The sequence below is a fragment of the Lissotriton helveticus genome, chromosome 1_1, assembly GCF_964261635.1.
Source record: "Lissotriton helveticus chromosome 1_1, aLisHel1.1, whole genome shotgun sequence".
Taxonomy (NCBI): domain Eukaryota; kingdom Metazoa; phylum Chordata; class Amphibia; order Caudata; family Salamandridae; genus Lissotriton; species Lissotriton helveticus.
The window spans coordinates 217741537-217760066 of NC_136057.1; the positions used below are offsets into that span (position 1 = coordinate 217741537).

Sequence of the window (18530 nt, forward strand, 5' to 3'; positions counted from 1 at the left end):
AATAATGAATTGGTACTTCAAGCATTTGAAATCTCTTCAGTAAATTTAACCTTATTGTAAGTCCTGAAATTGCTACTATCTCATTTTTTTTGCTGACTTAGAAGTCATATGTTTTTATTGACATTGTAAAATTAAGGAAGGGCCCAAAATCTTACTTCTGAGTAAATTACATTTTCATAAGTACAGCTGCCAATTTCCTCTTCTGCAAAGATTGCGTAATTTGAATAGTATCTATTTAAAATAGACTTCCTTTCACTGCCCTTTTTCGTGAAGCAGAAGCATGCATGCACTGTTTATTACTCTTTTAAACAGTTATGAAATAAATAGGGATAAAACTGACTCTGGTGGGATTCAAACCCACAACCTTTGAATATCTTTTTTACATTCACCTAGAAGTCCAATGCGCTATCCATTGCGCCACAGAGCCAATACGCTCTGATTAGGTGCAGAGATATTCTGAAATGAAATAATGTTGATCAGCTTTATAAAGTTCATTTGATACTATAACCATGGATTTATTTTGAATATTGAATTGGGGAAATTATATTCACCGTCTCAAGTTACATGATACCTTAGGTAAGTCTACGTACGACTTAAGTTTAGTCAAATGGCACATGATATATGAGGCAGATGTGCATTTCACAACTCCATGAAAGACGTTTTTGCAATTTTAGTAATGGAATATCTTATTCGTCATGCAGGGGAACACAAAAAGAGCATCCAATTAGAGTAATTTTTCTTTAAAGGAAGCAACCGCCTGAACAGGGACTTGAACCCTGGACCCTCAGATTAAAAGTCTGATGCTCTACCGACTGAGCTATCCAGGCTCTGCTATACTCTGTCTTAAAATCAGCTAAACAAATGTGGACGTACACTGACCTACACTCTATGTATTAATATGGTTACATATATTAGCAATCAAATTTGTAGAGTTTAATAACAAATTGATGTTTTAACCCCTTCCATGCTCATGACGAGCTCAGCTCTTCGTGCAGTACACTTGTCGTGTGCTTATGACGAGCTGAGCTCGTCATGAACAATGGATTTACAGATCATTCAGCACAGGAGGAAAATCTCCTGTAGCATTGAAGGTGTTAAGCATTTGAAATTTCAGCAGCACACGTAATCCATTTTAAATCCTGAAATTTGTACTATCTCATTTTCGGCTGACTTAGAAATCATGTGTCTAAAATGACATTGTGAAATCAATAAAGTGCCAAATAGTATTACTACCTACTAAATTACATACATTTTCAGCAGTATCTTGGGGAATTTCCTCTTGGGCATAGATTATGCAATGTTTTCAAAGCAAACAGTCTCTGTTTAAGTAGACTTTCTTTCTCTGCCATTTTGGTAAATGTTTCTGGTGATGCAGACACAGGCATTGCTTGTTACTGTTTCAATTAGTTATAAAATAAGAGGAGGGATAAAATTGACCCAGCTGGTGTTTGAACACAAAGCCTTTGAATGCTTTTGCTACATTCGTCTAGGACTCCAAGCCGCTATCCATTGCACTAGAGATCCGACCTGATTCAACACGGTGATCAGAGATTCACAAATAAAAAGATGACCTATCAGCTGTTGACCAACTTTATCAAGTTAATCGGACACTACCTTACATTTTGAACATTGAATTGGGTAAAAGATAATCAACAAACTACATGATACAGTTTGGGTAAGTCTTCTTAACCCTTGTCAAAGAATGTAGAAGACAGATGGGTATGTAATGACTTGATTAAGACTTTTTTGAAACATCTCTAATAGGACTCCCCATTCATTGGATCCTGAAAAGAGTATGCAATTGATATACCTTTTCTTTAACCAAGCCGCCTGAACAGGGACTTGAACCCTGGGCCCTCAGATTAAAAGTCTGATGCTCTCCCGACTGAGCTATCCAGGCTCAGAGAGGTCGCTCCACAAAATGACCTTATCAACATTTGGAGGTGTCCCAACTATCACTACGTTTCTTAAGATGGTTGCCGGTATTAAGTACTGAATACGCGGAATATAATAATGAATTGGTACTTCAAGCATTTGAAATCTCTTCAGTAAATTTAACCTTATTGTAAGTCCTGAAATTGCTACTATCTCAATTTTTTTTGCTGACTTAGAATTCATATGTTTTTATTGACATTGTAAAATTAAGGAAGGGCCCAAAATCTTACTTCTGAGTAAATTACATTTTCATAAGTACAGCTGCCAATTTCCTCTTCTGCAAAGATTGCGTAACTTGAATAGTATCTATTTAAAATAGACTTCCTTTCACTGCCCTTTTTGGTGAAGCAGAAGCATGTATGCACTGTTTATTACTCTTTTAAACAGTTATGAAATAAATAGGGATAAAACTGACTCTGGTGGGATTCGAACCCACAACCTTTGAATATCTTTTTTACATTCACCTAGAAGTCCAATGCGCTATCCATTGCGCCACAGAGCCAATACGCTCTGATGAGGTGCAGAGATATTCTGAAATGAAATAATGTTGATCAGCTTTATAAAGTTCATTTGATACTATAACCATGGATTTATTTTGAATATTGAATTGGGGAAATTATATTCACCGTCTCAAGTTACATGATACCTTAGGTAAATCTACGTACGACTTAAGTTTAGTCAAATGGCACATGATATATGAGGCAGATGTGCATTTCACAACTCCATGAAAGACGTTTTTGCAATTTTAGTAATGGAATATCTTATTCGTCATGCAGGGGAACACAAAAAGAGCATCCAATTAGAGTAATTTTTCTTTAAAGGAAGCACCCGCCTGAACAGGGAATTGAACCCTGGACCCTCAGATTAAAAGTCTGATGCTCTACCGACTGAGCTATCCAGGCTCTGCTATACTCTGTCTTAAAATCAGCTAAACAAATGTGGACGTACACTGACCTACACTCTGTGTATTAATATGGTTACATATATTAGCAATCAAATTTGTAGAGTTTAATAACAAATTGATGTTTTAACCCCTTCCATGCTCATGACGAGCTCAGCTCGTCGTGCAGTACACTTGTCGTGTGCTTATGACGAGCTGAGCTCGTCATGAACAATGGATTTACAGATCATTCAGCACAGGAGGAAAATCTCCTGTAGCATTGAAGGTGTTAAGCATTTGAAATTTCAGCAGCACACGTAATCCATTTTAAATCCTGAAATTTGGACTATCTCATTTTCGGCTGACTTAGAAATCATGTGTCTAAAATGACATTGTGAAATCAATAAAGTGCCAAATACTATTACTACCTACTAAATTACATTTTCAGCAGTATCTTTGGGAATTTCCTCTTGGGCATAGATTATGCAATGTTTTCAAAGCAAACAGTCTCTGTTTAAGTAGACTTTCTTTCACTGCCATGTTGGTAAATGTTTCTGGTGATGCAGACGCAGGCATTGCTTGTTACTGTTTCAATTAGTTATAAAATAAGAGGAGGGATAAAATTGACCCAGCTGGTGTTTGAACACAAAGCCTTTGAATGCTTTTGCTACATTCGTCTAGGACTCCAAGCCGCTATCCATTGCACTAGAGATCCGACCTGATTCAACACGGTGATCAGAGATTCACAAATAAAAAGATGACCTATCAGCTGTTGACCAACTTTATCAAGTTAATCGGACACTACCTTACATTTTGAACATTGAATTGGGTAAAAGATAATCAACATGTCAAACTACATGATACAGTTTGGGTAAGTCTTCTTAACCCTTGTCAAAGAATGTAGAAGACAGATGGGTATGTAATGACTTGATTAAGACTATTTTGAAACATCTCTAATAGGACTCCCCATTCATTGGATCCTGAAAAGAGTATGCAATTGATTTACCTTTTCTTTAACCAAGCCGCCTGAACAGGGACTTGAACCCTGGGCCCTCAGATTAAAAGTCTGATGCTCTCCCGACTGAGCTATCCAGGCTCGGAGAGGTCGCTCCACAAAATGACCTTATCAACATTTGGAAGTGTCCCAACTATCACTACGTTTCTTAAGATGGTTGCCGGTATTAAGTACTGAATACGCGGAATATAATAATGAATTGGTACTTCAAGCATTTGAAATCTCTTCAGTAAATTTAACCTTATTGTAAGTCCTGAAATTGCTACTATCTCATTTTTTTTGCTGACTTAGAAGTCATATGTTTTTATTGACATTGTGAAATTAAGGAAGGGCCCAAAATCTTACTTCTGAGTAAATTACATTTTCATAAGTACAGCTGCCAATTTCCTCTTCTGCAAAGATTGCGTAATTTGAATAGTATCTATTTAAAATAGACTTCCTTTCACTGCCCTTTTTCGTGAAGCAGAAGCATGCATGCACTGTTTATTACTCTTTTAAACAGTTATGAAATAAATAGGGATAAAACTGACTCTGGTGGGATTCGAACCCACAACCTTTGAATATCTTTTTTACATTCACCTAGAAGTCCAATGCGCTATCCATTGCGCCACAGAGCCAATACGCTCTGATTAGGTGCAGAGATATTCTGAAATGAAATAATGTTGATCAGCTTTATAAAGTTCATTTGATACTATAACCATGGATTTATTTTGAATATTGAATTGGGGAAATTATATTCACCGTCTCAAGTTACATGATACCTTAGGTAAGTCTACGTACGACTTAAGTTTAGTCAAATGGCACATGATATATGAGGCAGATGTGCATTTCACAACTCCATGAAAGACGTTTTTGCAATTTTAGTAATGGAATATCTTATTCGTCATGCAGGGGAACACAAAAAGAGCATCCAATTAGAGTAATTTTTCTTTAAAGGAAGCAACCGCCTGAACAGGGACTTCAACCCTGGACCCTCAGATTAAAAGTCTGATGCTCTACCGACTGAGCTATCCAGGCTCTGCTATACTCTGTCTTAAAATCAGCTAAACAAATGTGGACGTACACTGACCTACACTCTATGTATTAATATGGTTACATATATTAGCAATCAAATTTGTAGAGTTTAATAACAAATTGATGTTTTAACCCCTTCCATGCTCATGACGAGCTCAGCTCTTCGTGCAGTACACTTGTCGTGTGCTTATGACGAGCTGAGCTCGTCATGAACAATGGATTTACAGATCATTCAGCACAGGAGGAAAATCTCCTGTAGCATTGAAGGTGTTAAGCATTTGAAATTTCAGCAGCACACGTAATCCATTTTAAATCCTGAAATTTGGACTATCTCATTTTCGGCTGACTTAGAAATCATGTGTCTAAAATGACATTGTGAAATCAATAAAGTGCCAAATACTATTACTACCTACTAAATTACATTTTCAGCAGTATCTTTGGGAATTTCCTCTTGGGCATAGATTATGCAATGTTTTCAAAGCAAACAGTCTCTGTTTAAGTAGACTTTCTTTCACTGCCATGTTGGTAAATGTTTCTGGTGATGCAGACGCAGGCATTGCTTGTTACTGTTTCAATTAGTTATAAAATAAGAGGAGGGATAAAATTGACCCAGCTGGTGTTTGAACACAAAGCCTTTGAATGCTTTTGCTACATTCGTCTAGGACTCCAAGCCGCTATCCATTGCACTAGAGATCCGACCTGATTCAACACGGTGATCAGAGATTCACAAATAAAAAGATGACCTATCAGCTGTTGACCAACTTTATCAAGTTAATCGGACACTACCTTACATTTTGAACATTGAATTGGGTAAAAGATAATCAACATGTCAAACTACATGATACAGTTTGGGTAAGTCTTCTTAACCCTTGTCAAAGAATGTAGAAGACAGATGGGTATGTAATGACTTGATTAAGACTATTTTGAAACATCTCTAATAGGACTCCCCATTCATTGGATCCTGAAAAGAGTATGCAATTGATTTACCTTTTCTTTAACCAAGCCGCCTGAACAGGGACTTGAACCCTGGGCCCTCAGATTAAAAGTCTGATGCTCTCCCGACTGAGCTATCCAGGCTCGGAGAGGTCGCTCCACAAAATGACCTTATCAACATTTGGAAGTGTCCCAACTATCACTACGTTTCTTAAGATGGTTGCCGGTATTAAGTACTGAATACGCGGAATATAATAATGAATTGGTACTTCAAGCATTTGAAATCTCTTCAGTAAATTTAACCTTATTGTAAGTCCTGAAATTGCTACTATCTCATTTTTTTTGCTGACTTAGAAGTCATATGTTTTTATTGACATTGTGAAATTAAGGAAGGGCCCAAAATCTTACTTCTGAGTAAATTACATTTTCATAAGTACAGCTGCCAATTTCCTCTTCTGCAAAGATTGCGTAATTTGAATAGTATCTATTTAAAATAGACTTCCTTTCACTGCCCTTTTTCGTGAAGCAGAAGCATGCATGCACTGTTTATTACTCTTTTAAACAGTTATGAAATAAATAGGGATAAAACTGACTCTGGTGGGATTCGAACCCACAACCTTTGAATATCTTTTTTACATTCACCTAGAAGTCCAATGCGCTATCCATTGCGCCACAGAGCCAATACGCTCTGATTAGGTGCAGAGATATTCTGAAATGAAATAATGTTGATCAGCTTTATAAAGTTCATTTGATACTATAACCATGGATTTATTTTGAATATTGAATTGGGGAAATTATATTCACCGTCTCAAGTTACATGATACCTTAGGTAAGTCTACGTACGACTTAAGTTTAGTCAAATGGCACATGATATATGAGGCAGATGTGCATTTCACAACTCCATGAAAGACGTTTTTGCAATTTTAGTAATGGAATATCTTATTCGTCATGCAGGGGAACACAAAAAGAGCATCCAATTAGAGTAATTTTTCTTTAAAGGAAGCAACCGCCTGAACAGGGACTTCAACCCTGGACCCTCAGATTAAAAGTCTGATGCTCTACCGACTGAGCTATCCAGGCTCTGCTATACTCTGTCTTAAAATCAGCTAAACAAATGTGGACGTACACTGACCTACACTCTATGTATTAATATGGTTACATATATTAGCAATCAAATTTGTAGAGTTTAATAACAAATTGATGTTTTAACCCCTTCCATGCTCATGACGAGCTCAGCTCTTCGTGCAGTACACTTGTCGTGTGCTTATGACGAGCTGAGCTCGTCATGAACAATGGATTTACAGATCATTCAGCACAGGAGGAAAATCTCCTGTAGCATTGAAGGTGTTAAGCATTTGAAATTTCAGCAGCACACGTAATCCATTTTAAATCCTGAAATTTGGACTATCTCATTTTCGGCTGACTTAGAAATCATGTGTCTAAAATGACATTGTGAAATCAATAAAGTGCCAAATACTATTACTACCTACTAAATTACATTTTCAGCAGTATCTTTGGGAATTTCCTCTTGGGCATAGATTATGCAATGTTTTCAAAGCAAACAGTCTCTGTTTAAGTAGACTTTCTTTCACTGCCATGTTGGTAAATGTTTCTGGTGATGCAGACGCAGGCATTGCTTGTTACTGTTTCAATTAGTTATAAAATAAGAGGAGGGATAAAATTGACCCAGCTGGTGTTTGAACACAAAGCCTTTGAATGCTTTTGCTACATTCGTCTAGGACTCCAAGCCGCTATCCATTGCACTAGAGATCCGACCTGATTCAACACGGTGATCAGAGATTCACAAATAAAAAGATGACCTATCAGCTGTTGACCAACTTTATCAAGTTAATCGGACACTACCTTACATTTTGAACATTGAATTGGGTAAAAGATAATCAACATGTCAAACTACATGATACAGTTTGGGTAAGTCTTCTTAACCCTTGTCAAAGACAGATGGGTATGTAATGACTTGATTAAGACTATTTTGAAACATCTCTAATAGGACTCCCCATTCATTGGATCCTTAAAAGAGTATGCAATTGATATACCTTTTCTTTAACCAAGCCGCCTGAACAGGGACTTGAACCCTGGGCCCTCAGATTAAAAGTCTGATGCTCTCCCGACTGAGCTATCCAGGCTCGGAGAGGTCGCTCCACAAAATGACCTTATCAACATTTGGAAGTGTCCCAACTATCACTACGTTTCTTAAGATGGTTGCCGGTATTAAGTACTGAATACGCGGAATATAATAATGAATTGGTACTTCAAGCATTTGAAATCTTTTCAGTAAATTTAACCTTATTGTAAGTCCTGAAATTGCTACTATCTCATTTTTTTTGCTGACTTAGAAGTCATATGTTTTTATTGACATTGTGAAATTAAGGAAGGGCCCAAAATCTTACTTCTGAGTAAATTACATTTTCATAAGTACAGCTGCCAATTTCCTCTTCTGCAAAGATTGCGTAATTTGAATAGTATCTATTTAAAATAGACTTCCTTTCACTGCCCTTTTTCGTGAAGCAGAAGCATGCATGCACTGTTTATTACTCTTTTAAACAGTTATGAAATAAATAGGGATAAAACTGACTCTGGTGGGATTCGAACCCACAACCTTTGAATATCTTTTTTACATTCACCTAGAAGTCCAATGCGCTATCCATTGCGCCACAGAGCCAATACACTCTGATGAGGTGCAGAGATATTCTGAAATGAAATAATGTTGATCAGCTTTATAAAGTTCATTTGATACTATAACCATGGATTTATTTTGAATATTGAATTGGGGAAATTATATTCACCGTCTCAAGTTACATGATACCTTAGGTAAGTCTACGTACGACTTAAGTTTAATGAAATGGCACATGATATATGAGGCAGATGTGCATTTCACAACTCCATGAAAGACGTTTTTGCAATTTTAGTAATGGAATATCTTATTCGTCATGCAGGGGAACACAAAAAGAGCATCCAATTAGAGTAATTTTTCTTTAAAGGAAGCAACCGCCTGAACAGGGACTTGAACCCTGGACCCTCAGATTAAAAGTCTGATGCTCTACCGACTGAGCTATCCAGGCTCTGCTATACTCTGTTTTAAAATCAGCTAAACAAATGTGGACGTACACTGACCTACACTCTATGTATTAATATGGTTACATATATTAGCAATCAAATTTGTAGAGTTTAATAACAAATTGATGTTTTAACCCCTTCCATGCTCATGACGAGCTCAGCTCTTCGTGCAGTACACTTGTCGTGTGCTTATGACGAGCTGAGCTCGTCATGAACAATGGATTTACAGATCATTCAGCACAGGAGGAAAATCTCCTGTAGCATTGAAGGTGTTAAGCATTTGAAATTTCAGCAGCACACGTAATCCATTTTAAATCCTGAAATTTGTACTATCTCATTTTCGGCTGACTTAGAAATCATGTGTCTAAAATGACATTGTGAAATCAATAAAGTGCCAAATAGTATTACTACCTACTAAATTACATACATTTTCAGCAGTATCTTGGGGAATTTCCTCTTGGGCATAGATTATGCAATGTTTTCAAAGCAAACAGTCTCTGTTTAAGTAGACTTTCTTTCTCTGCCATTTTGGTAAATGTTTCTGGTGATGCAGACGCAGGCATTGCTTGTTACTGTTTCAATTAGTTATAAAATAAGAGGAGGGATAAAATTGACCCAGCTGGTGTTTGAACACAAAGCCTTTGAATTCTTTTGCTACATTCGTCTAGGACTCCAAGCCGCTATCCATTGCACTAGAGATCCGACCTGATTCAACACGGTGATCAGAGATTCACAAATAAAAAGATGACCTATCAGCTGTTGACCAACTTTATCAAGTTAATCGGACACTACCTTACATTTTGAACATTGAATTGGGTAAAAGATAATAAACAAACTACATGATACAGTTTGGGTAAGTCTTCTTAACCCTTGTCAAAGAATGTAGAAGACAGATGGGTATGTAATGACTTGATTAAGACTTTTTTGAAACATCTCTAATAGGACTCCCCATTCATTGGATCCTGAAAAGAGTATGCAATTGATATACCTTTTCTTTAACCAAGCCGCCTGAACAGGGACTTGAACCCTGGGCCCTCAGATTAAAAGTCTGATGCTCTCCCGACTGAGCTATCCAGGCTCAGAGAGGTCGCTCCACAAAATGACCTTATCAACATTTGGAGGTGTCCCAACTATCACTACGTTTCTTAAGATGGTTGCCGGTATTAAGTACTGAATACGCGGAATATAATAATGAATTGGTACTTCAAGCATTTGAAATCTCTTCAGTAAATTTAACCTTATTGTAAGTCCTGAAATTGCTACTATCTCAATTTTTTTTGCTGACTTAGAATTCATATGTTTTTATTGACATTGTAAAATTAAGGAAGGGCCCAAAATCTTACTTCTGAGTAAATGACATTTTCATAAGTACAGCTGCCAATTTCCTCTTCTGCAAAGATTGCGTAACTTGAATAGTATCTATTTAAAATAGACTTCCTTTCACTGCCCTTTTTGGTGAAGCAGAAGCATGTATGCACTGTTTATTACTCTTTTAAACAGTTATGAAATAAATAGGGATAAAACTGACTCTGGTGGGATTCGAACCCACAACCTTTGAATATCTTTTTTACATTCACCTAGAAATCCAATGCGCTATCCATTGCGCCACAGAGCCAATACGCTCTGATGAGGTGCAGAGATATTCTGAAATGAAATAATGTTGATCAGCTTTATAAAGTTCATTTGATACTATAACCATGGATTTATTTTGAATATTGAATTGGGGAAATTATATTCACCGTCTCAAGTTACATGATACCTTAGGTAAATCTACGTACGACTTAAGTTTAGTCAAATGGCACATGATATATGAGGCAGATGTGCATTTCACAACTCCATGAAAGACGTTTTTGCAATTTTAGTAATGGAATATCTTATTCGTCATGCAGGGGAACACAAAAAGAGCATCCAATTAGAGTAATTTTTCTTTAAAGGAAGCAACCGCCTGAACAGGGACTTGAACCCTGGACCCTCAGATTAAAAGTCTGATGCTCTACCGACTGAGCTATCCAGGCTCTGCTATACTCTGTCTTAAAATCAGCTAAACAAATGTGGACGTACACTGACCTACACTCTATGTATTAATATGGTTACATATATTAGCAATCAAATTTGTAGAGTTTAATAACAAATTGATGTTTTAACCCCTTCCATGCTCATGACGAGCTCAGCTCTTCGTGCAGTACACTTGTCGTGTGCTTATGACGAGCTGAGCTCGTCATGAACAATGGATTTACAGATCATTCAGCACAGGAGGAAAATCTCCTGTAGCATTGAAGGTGTTAAGCATTTGAAATTTCAGCAGCACACGTAAACCATTTTAAATCCTGAAATTTGGACTATCTCATTTTCGGCTGACTTAGAAATCATGTGTCTAAAATGACATTGTGAAATCAATAAAGTGCCAAATACTATTACTACCTACTAAATTACATTTTCAGCAGTATCTTTGGGAATTTCCTCTTGGGCATAGATTATGCAATGTTTTCAAAGCAAACAGTCTCTGTTTAAGTAGACTTTCTTTCACTGCCATGTTGGTAAATGTTTCTGGTGATGCAGACGCAGGCATTGCTTGTTACTGTTTCAATTAGTTATAAAATAAGAGGAGGGATAAAATTGACCCAGCTGGTGTTTGAACACAAAGCCTTTGAATGCTTTTGCTACATTCGTCTAGGACTCCAAGCCGCTATCCATTGCACTAGAGATCCGACCTGATTCAACACGGTGATCAGAGATTCACAAATAAAAAGATGACCTATCAGCTGTTGACCAACTTTATCAAGTTAATCGGACACTACCTTACATTTTGAACATTGAATTGGGTAAAAGATAATCAACATGTCAAACTACATGATACAGTTTGGGTAAGTCTTCTTAACCCTTTTCAAAGAATGTAGAAGACAGATGGGTATGTAATGACTTGATTAAGACTATTTTGAAACATCTCTAATAGGACTCCCCATTCATTGGATCCTGAAAAGAGTATGCAATTGATATACCTTTTCTTTAACCAAGCCGCCTGAACAGGGACTTGAACCCTGGGCCCTCAGATTAAAAGTCTGATGCTCTCCCGACTGAGCTATCCAGGCTCGGAGAGGTCACTCCACAAAATGACATTATCAACATTTGGAAGTGTCCCAACTATCACTACGTTTCTTAAGATGGTTGCCGGTATTAAGTACTGAATACGCGGAATATAATAATGAATTGGTACTTCAAGCATTTGAAATCTCTTCAGTAAATTTAACCTTATTGTAAGTCCTGAAATTGCTACTATCTCATTTTTTTTGCTGACTTAGAAGTCATATGTTTTTATTGACATTGTGAAATTAAGGAAGGGCCCAAAATCTTACTTCTGAGTAAATTACATTTTCATAAGTACAGCTGCCAATTTCCTCTTCTGCAAAGATTGCGTAATTTGAATAGTATCTATTTAAAATAGACTTCCTTTCACTGCCCTTTTTCGTGAAGCAGAAGCATGCATGCACTGTTTATTACTCTTTTAAACAGTTATGAAATAAATAGGGATAAAACTGACTCTGGTGGGATTCGAACCCACAACCTTTGAATATCTTTTTTACATTCACCTAGAAGTCCAATGCTCTATCCATTGCGCCACAGAGCCAATACGCTTTGATTAGGTGCAGAGATATTCTGAAATGAAATAATGTTGATCAGCTTTATAAAGTTCATTTGATACTATAACCATGGATTTATTTTGAATATTGAATTGGGGAAATTATATTTACCGTCTCAAGTTACATGATACCTTAGGTAAGTCTACGTACGACTTACGTTTAGTCAAATGGCACATGATATATGAGGCAGATGTGCATTTCACAACTCCATGAAAGACGTTTTTGCAATTTTAGTAATGGAATATCTTATTCGTCATGCAGGGGAACACAAAAAGAGCATCCAATTAGAGTAGTTTTTCTTTAAAGGAAGCAACCGCCTGAACAGGGACTTGAACCCTGGACCCTCAGATTAAAAGTCCGATGCTCTACCGACTGAGCTATCCAGGCTCTGCTATACTCTGTCTTAAAATCAGCTAAACAAATGTGGACGTACACTGACCTACACTCTATGTATTAATATGGTTACATATATTAGCAATCAAATTTGTAGAGTTTAATAACAAATTGATGTTTTAACCCCTTCCATGCTCATGACGAGCTCAGCTCTTCGTGCAGTACACTTGTCGTGTGCTTATGACGAGCTGAGCTCGTCATGAACAATGGATTTACAGATCATTCAGCACAGGAGGAAAATCTCCTGTAGCATTGAAGGTGTTAAGCATTTGAAATTTCAGCAGCACACGTAATCCATTTTAAATCCTGAAATTTGTACTATCTCATTTTCGGCTGACTTAGAAATCATGTGTCTAAAATGACATTGTGAAATCAATAAAGTGCCAAATACTATTACTACCTACTAAATTACATTTTCAGCAGTATCTTTGGGAATTTCCTCTTGGGCATAGATTATGCAATGTTTTCAAAGCAAACAGTCTCTGTTTAAGTAGACTTTCTTTCACTGCCATGTTGGTAAATGTTTCTGGTGATGCAGACGCAGGCATTGCTTGTTACTGTTTCAATTAGTTATAAAATAAGAGGAGGGATAAAATTGACCCAGCTGGTGTTTGAACACAAAGCCTTTGAATGCTTTTGCTACATTCGTCTAGGACTCCAAGCCGCTATCCATTGCACTAGAGATCCGACCTGATTCAACACGGTGATCAGAGATTCACAAATAAAAAGATGACCTATCAGCTGTTGACCAACTTTATCAAGTTAATCGGACACTACCTTACATTTTGAACATTGAATTGGGTAAAAGATAATCAACATGTCAAACTACATGATACAGTTTGGGTAAGTCTTCTTAACCCTTGTCAAAGAATGTAGAAGACAGATGGGTATGTAATGACTTGATTAAGACTATTTTGAAACATCTCTAATAGGACTCCCCATTCATTGGATCCTGAAAAGAGTATGCAATTGATATACCTTTTCTTTAATCAAGCCGCCTGAACAGGGACTTGAACCCTGGGCCCTCAGATTAAAAGTCTGATGCTCTCCCGACTGAGCTATCCAGGCTCGGAGAGGTCGCTCCACAAAATGACATTATCAACATTTGGAAGTGTCCCAACTATCACTACGTTTCTTAAGATGGTTGCCGGTATTAAGTACTGAATACGCGGAATATAATAATGAATTGGTACTTCAAGCATTTGAAATCTCTTCAGTAAATTTAACCTTATTGTAAGTCCTGAAATTGCTACTATCTCATTTTTTTTGCTGACTTAGAAGTCATATGTTTTTATTGACATTGTGAAATTAAGGAAGGGCCCAAAATCTTACTTCTGAGTAAATTACATTTTCATAAGTACAGCTGCCAATTTCCTCTTCTGCAAAGATTGCGTAATTTGAATAGTATCTATTTAAAATAGACTTCCTTTCACTGCCCTTTTTCGTGAAGCAGAAGCATGCATGAACTGTTTATTACTCTTTTAAACAGTTATGAAATAAATAGGGATAAAAGTGACTCTGGTGGGATTCGAACCCACAACCTTTGAACATCTTTTTTACATTCACCTAGAAGTCCAATGCGCTATCCATTGCGCCACAGAGCCAATACACTCTGAGGGGGTGCAGAGATATTCTGAAATGAAATAATGTTGATCAGCTTTATAAAGTTCATTTGATAATATAACCATGGATTTATTTTGAATATTGAATTGGGGAAATTATATTCACCGTCTCAAGTTACATGATACCTTAGGTAAGTCTACGTACGACTTAAGTTTAGTCAAATGGCACATGATATATGAGGCAGATGTGCATTTCACAACTCCATGAAAGACGTTTTTGCAATTTTAGTAATGGAATATCTTATTCGTCATGCAGGGGAACACAAAAAGAGCATCCAATTAGAGTAATTTTTCTTTAAAGGAAGCAACCGCCTGAACAGGGACTTGAACCCTGGACCCTCAGATTAAAAGTCTGATGCTCTACCGACTGAGCTATCCAGGCTCTGCTATACTCTGTCTTAAAATCAGCTAAACAAATGTGGACGTACACTGACCTACACTCTATGTATTAATATGGTTACATATATTAGCAATCAAATTTGTAGAGTTTAATAACAAATTGATGTTTTAACCCCTTCCATGCTCATGACGAGCTCAGCTCTTCGTGCAGTACACTTGTCGTGTGCTTATGACGAGCTGAGCTCGTCATGAACAATGGATTTACAGATCATTCAGCACAGGAGGAAAATCTCCCGTAGCATTGAAGGTGTTAAGCATTTGAAATTTCAGCAGCACACGTAATCCATTTTAAATCCTGAAATTTGGACTATCTCATTTTCGGCTGACTTAGAAATCATGTGTCTAAAATGACATTGTGAAATCAATAAAGTGCCAAATAGTATTACTACCTACTAAATTACATACATTTTCAGCAGTATCTTGGGGAATTTCCTCTTGGGCATAGATTATGCAATGTTTTCAAAGCAAACAGTCTCTGTTTAAGTAGACTTTCTTTCTCTGCCATTTTGGTAAATGTTTCTGGTGATGCAGACGCAGGCATTGCTTGTTACTGTTTCAATTAGTTATAAAATAAGAGGAGGGATAAAATTGACCCAGCTGGTGTTTGAACACAAAGCCTTTGAATGCTTTTGCTACATTCGTCTAGGACTCCAAGCCGCTATCCATTGCACTAGAGATCCGAACTGATTCAACACGGTGATCAGAGATTCACAAATAAAAAGATGACCTATCAGCTGTTGACCAACTTTATCAAGTTAATCGGACACTACCTTACATTTTGAACATTGAATTGGGTAAAAGATAATCAACAAACTACATGATACAGTTTGGGTATGTCTTCTTAACCCTTGTCAAAGAATGTAGAAGACAGATGGGTATGTAATGACTTGATTAAGACTTTTTTGAAACATCTCTAATAGGACTCCCCATTCATTGGATCCTGAAAAGAGTATGCAATTGATATACCTTTTCTTTAACCAAGCCGCCTGAACAGGGACTTGAACCCTGGGCCCTCAGATTAAAAGTCTGATGCTCTCCCGACTGAGCTATCCAGGCTCGGAGAGGGCGCTCCACAAAATGACCTTATCAACATTTGGAAGTGTCCCAACTATCACTACGTTTCTTAAGATGGTTGCCGGTATTAAGTACTGAATACGCGGAATATAATAATGAATTGGTACTTCAAGCATTTGAAAACTCTTCAGTAAATTTAACCTTATTGTAAGTCCTGAAATTGCTACTATCTCATTTTTTTTGCTGACTTAGAATTCATATGTTTTTATTGACATTGTAAAATTAAGGAAGGGCCCAAAATCTTACTTCTGAGTAAATTACATTTTCATAAGTACAGCTGCCAATTTCCTCTTCTGCAAAGATTGCGTAACTTGAATAGTATCTATTTAAAATAGACTTCCTTTCACTGCCCTTTTTGGTGAAGCAGAAGCATGCATGCACTGCTTATTACTCTTTTAAACAGTTATGAAATAAATAGGGATAAAAGTGACTCTGGTGGGATTCGAACCCACAACCTTTGAACATCTTTTTTACATTCACCTAGAAGTCCAATGCGCTATCCATTGCGCCACAGAGCCAATACACTCTGATGGGGTGCAGAGATATTCTGAAATGAAATAATGTTGATCAGCTTTATAAAGTTCATTTGATACTATAACCATGGATTTATTTTGAATATTGAATTGGGGAAATTATATTCACCGTCTCAAGTTACATGATACCTTAGGTAAGTCTACGTACGACTTAAGTTTAGTCAAATGGCACATGATATATGAGGCAGATGTGCATTTCACAACTCCATGAAAGACGTTTTTGCAACTTTAGTAATGGAATATCTTATTCGTCATGCAGGGGAACACAAAAAGAGCATCCAATTAGAGTAATTTTTCTTTAAAGGAAGCAACCGCCTGAACAGGGACTTGAACCCTGGACCCTCAGATTAAAAGTCTGATGCTCTACCGACTGAGCTATCCAGGCTCTGCTATACTCTGTCTTAAAATCAGCTAAACAAATGTGGACGTACACTGACCTACACTCTATGTATTAATATGGTTACATATATTAGCAATCAAATTTGTAGAGTTTAATAACAAATTGATGTTTTAACCCCTTCCATGCTCATGACGAGCTCAGCTCTTCGTGCAGTACACTTGTCGTGTGCTTATGACGAGCTGAGCTCGTCATGAACAATGGATTTACAGATCATTCAGCACAGGAGGAAAATCTCCCGTAGCATTGAAGGTGTTAAGCATTTGAAATTTCAGCAGCACACGTAATCCATTTTAAATCCTGAAATTTGGACTATCTCATTTTCGGCTGACTTAGAAATCATGTGTCTAAAATGACATTGTGAAATCAATAAAGTGCCAAATAGTATTACTACCTACTAAATTACATACATTTTCAGCAGTATCTTGGGGAATTTCCTCTTGGGCATAGATTATGCAATGTTTTCAAAGCAAACAGTCTCTGTTTAAGTAGACTTTCTTTCTCTGCCATTTTGGTAAATGTTTCTGGTGATGCAGACGCAGGCATTGCTTGTTACTGTTTCAATTAGTTATAAAATAAGAGGAGGGATAAAATTGACCCAGCTGGTGTTTGAACACAAAGCCTTTGAATGCTTTTGCTACATTCGTCTAGGACTCCAAGCCGCTATCCATTGCACTAGAGATCCGACCTGATTCAACACGGTGATCAGAGATTCACAAATAAAAAGATGACCTATCAGCTGTTGACCAACTTTATCAAGTTAATCGGACACTACCTTACATTTTGAACATTGAATTGGATAAAAGATAATCAACAAACTACATGATACAGTTTGGGTAAGTCTTCTTAACCCTTGTCAAAGAATGTAGAAGACAGATGGGTATGTAATGACTTGATTAAGACTTTTTTGAAACATCTCTAATAGGACTCCCCATTCATTGGATCCTGAAAAGAGTATGCAATTGATATACCTTTTCTTTAACCAAGCCGCCTGAACAGGGACTTGAACCCTGGGCCCTCAGATTAAAAGTCTGATGCTCTCCCGACTGAGCTATCCAGGCTCGGAGAGGGCGCTCCACAAAATGACCTTATCAACATTTGGAAGTGTCCCAACTATCACTACGTTTCTTAAGATGGTTGCCGGTATTAAGTACTGAATACGCGGAATATAATAATGAATTGGTACTTCAAGCATTTGAAATCTCTTCAGTAAATTTAACCTTATTGTAAGTCCTGAAATTGCTACTATCTCATTTTTTTTGCTGACTTAGAATTCATATGCTTTTATTGACATTGTAAAATTAAGGAAGGGCCCAAAATCTTACTTCTGAGTAAATTACATTTTCATAAGTACAGCTGCCAATTTCCTCTTCTGCAAAGATTGCGTAACTTGAATAGTATCTATTTAAAATAGACTTCCTTTCACTGCCCTTTTTGGTGAAGCAGAAGCATGCATGCACTGCTTATTACTCTTTTAAACAGTTATGAAATAAATAGGGATAAAAGTGACTCTGGTGGGATTCGAACCCACAACCTTTGAACATCTTTTTTACATTCACCTAGAAGTCCAATGCGCTATCCATTGCGCCACAGAGCCAATACACTCTGATGAGGTGCAGAGA

At 37.1% G+C, this 18530-nt stretch overlaps 15 non-coding genes across 15 annotated transcripts; all 15 read right to left on the reverse strand.

Moving 5' to 3' along the window:
* Positions 1-336: 336 nt before the first annotated feature.
* Positions 337-427, reverse strand: TRNAR-UCU (transfer RNA arginine (anticodon UCU)). The gene is given in 2 exon segments: positions 337-372; positions 391-427. It is a non-coding gene; the product is annotated as a tRNA-Arg (tRNA).
* A 327-nt stretch (positions 428-754) lies between these two features.
* TRNAK-UUU (transfer RNA lysine (anticodon UUU)) lies at positions 755-827 on the reverse strand. Its single transcript has one exon. It is a non-coding gene; the product is annotated as a tRNA-Lys (tRNA).
* A 1519-nt stretch (positions 828-2346) lies between these two features.
* Positions 2347-2437, reverse strand: TRNAR-UCU (transfer RNA arginine (anticodon UCU)). The gene is given in 2 exon segments: positions 2347-2382; positions 2401-2437. It is a non-coding gene; the product is annotated as a tRNA-Arg (tRNA).
* A 327-nt stretch (positions 2438-2764) lies between these two features.
* On the reverse strand, positions 2765-2837 carry TRNAK-UUU (transfer RNA lysine (anticodon UUU)). Its single transcript has one exon. It is a non-coding gene; the product is annotated as a tRNA-Lys (tRNA).
* Positions 2838-4356: 1519 nt separating this feature from the next.
* Positions 4357-4447, reverse strand: TRNAR-UCU (transfer RNA arginine (anticodon UCU)). Its single transcript is given in 2 exon segments — positions 4357-4392; positions 4411-4447. It is a non-coding gene; the product is annotated as a tRNA-Arg (tRNA).
* Positions 4448-6366: 1919 nt separating this feature from the next.
* On the reverse strand, positions 6367-6457 carry TRNAR-UCU (transfer RNA arginine (anticodon UCU)). The gene is given in 2 exon segments: positions 6367-6402; positions 6421-6457. It is a non-coding gene; the product is annotated as a tRNA-Arg (tRNA).
* A 1909-nt stretch (positions 6458-8366) lies between these two features.
* Positions 8367-8457, reverse strand: TRNAR-UCU (transfer RNA arginine (anticodon UCU)). The gene is given in 2 exon segments: positions 8367-8402; positions 8421-8457. It is a non-coding gene; the product is annotated as a tRNA-Arg (tRNA).
* Positions 8458-8784: 327 nt separating this feature from the next.
* TRNAK-UUU (transfer RNA lysine (anticodon UUU)) lies at positions 8785-8857 on the reverse strand. The gene has a single exon. It is a non-coding gene; the product is annotated as a tRNA-Lys (tRNA).
* Positions 8858-10376: 1519 nt separating this feature from the next.
* TRNAR-UCU (transfer RNA arginine (anticodon UCU)) lies at positions 10377-10467 on the reverse strand. Its single transcript is given in 2 exon segments — positions 10377-10412; positions 10431-10467. It is a non-coding gene; the product is annotated as a tRNA-Arg (tRNA).
* Positions 10468-10794: 327 nt separating this feature from the next.
* Positions 10795-10867, reverse strand: TRNAK-UUU (transfer RNA lysine (anticodon UUU)). Its single transcript has one exon. It is a non-coding gene; the product is annotated as a tRNA-Lys (tRNA).
* Positions 10868-14396: 3529 nt separating this feature from the next.
* TRNAR-UCU (transfer RNA arginine (anticodon UCU)) lies at positions 14397-14487 on the reverse strand. Its single transcript is given in 2 exon segments — positions 14397-14432; positions 14451-14487. It is a non-coding gene; the product is annotated as a tRNA-Arg (tRNA).
* Positions 14488-14814: 327 nt separating this feature from the next.
* On the reverse strand, positions 14815-14887 carry TRNAK-UUU (transfer RNA lysine (anticodon UUU)). The gene has a single exon. It is a non-coding gene; the product is annotated as a tRNA-Lys (tRNA).
* Positions 14888-16405: 1518 nt separating this feature from the next.
* On the reverse strand, positions 16406-16496 carry TRNAR-UCU (transfer RNA arginine (anticodon UCU)). Its single transcript is given in 2 exon segments — positions 16406-16441; positions 16460-16496. It is a non-coding gene; the product is annotated as a tRNA-Arg (tRNA).
* Positions 16497-16823: 327 nt separating this feature from the next.
* Positions 16824-16896, reverse strand: TRNAK-UUU (transfer RNA lysine (anticodon UUU)). Its single transcript has one exon. It is a non-coding gene; the product is annotated as a tRNA-Lys (tRNA).
* Positions 16897-18414: 1518 nt separating this feature from the next.
* On the reverse strand, positions 18415-18505 carry TRNAR-UCU (transfer RNA arginine (anticodon UCU)). The gene is given in 2 exon segments: positions 18415-18450; positions 18469-18505. It is a non-coding gene; the product is annotated as a tRNA-Arg (tRNA).
* Between the last annotated feature and the right edge of the window lie 25 nt (positions 18506-18530).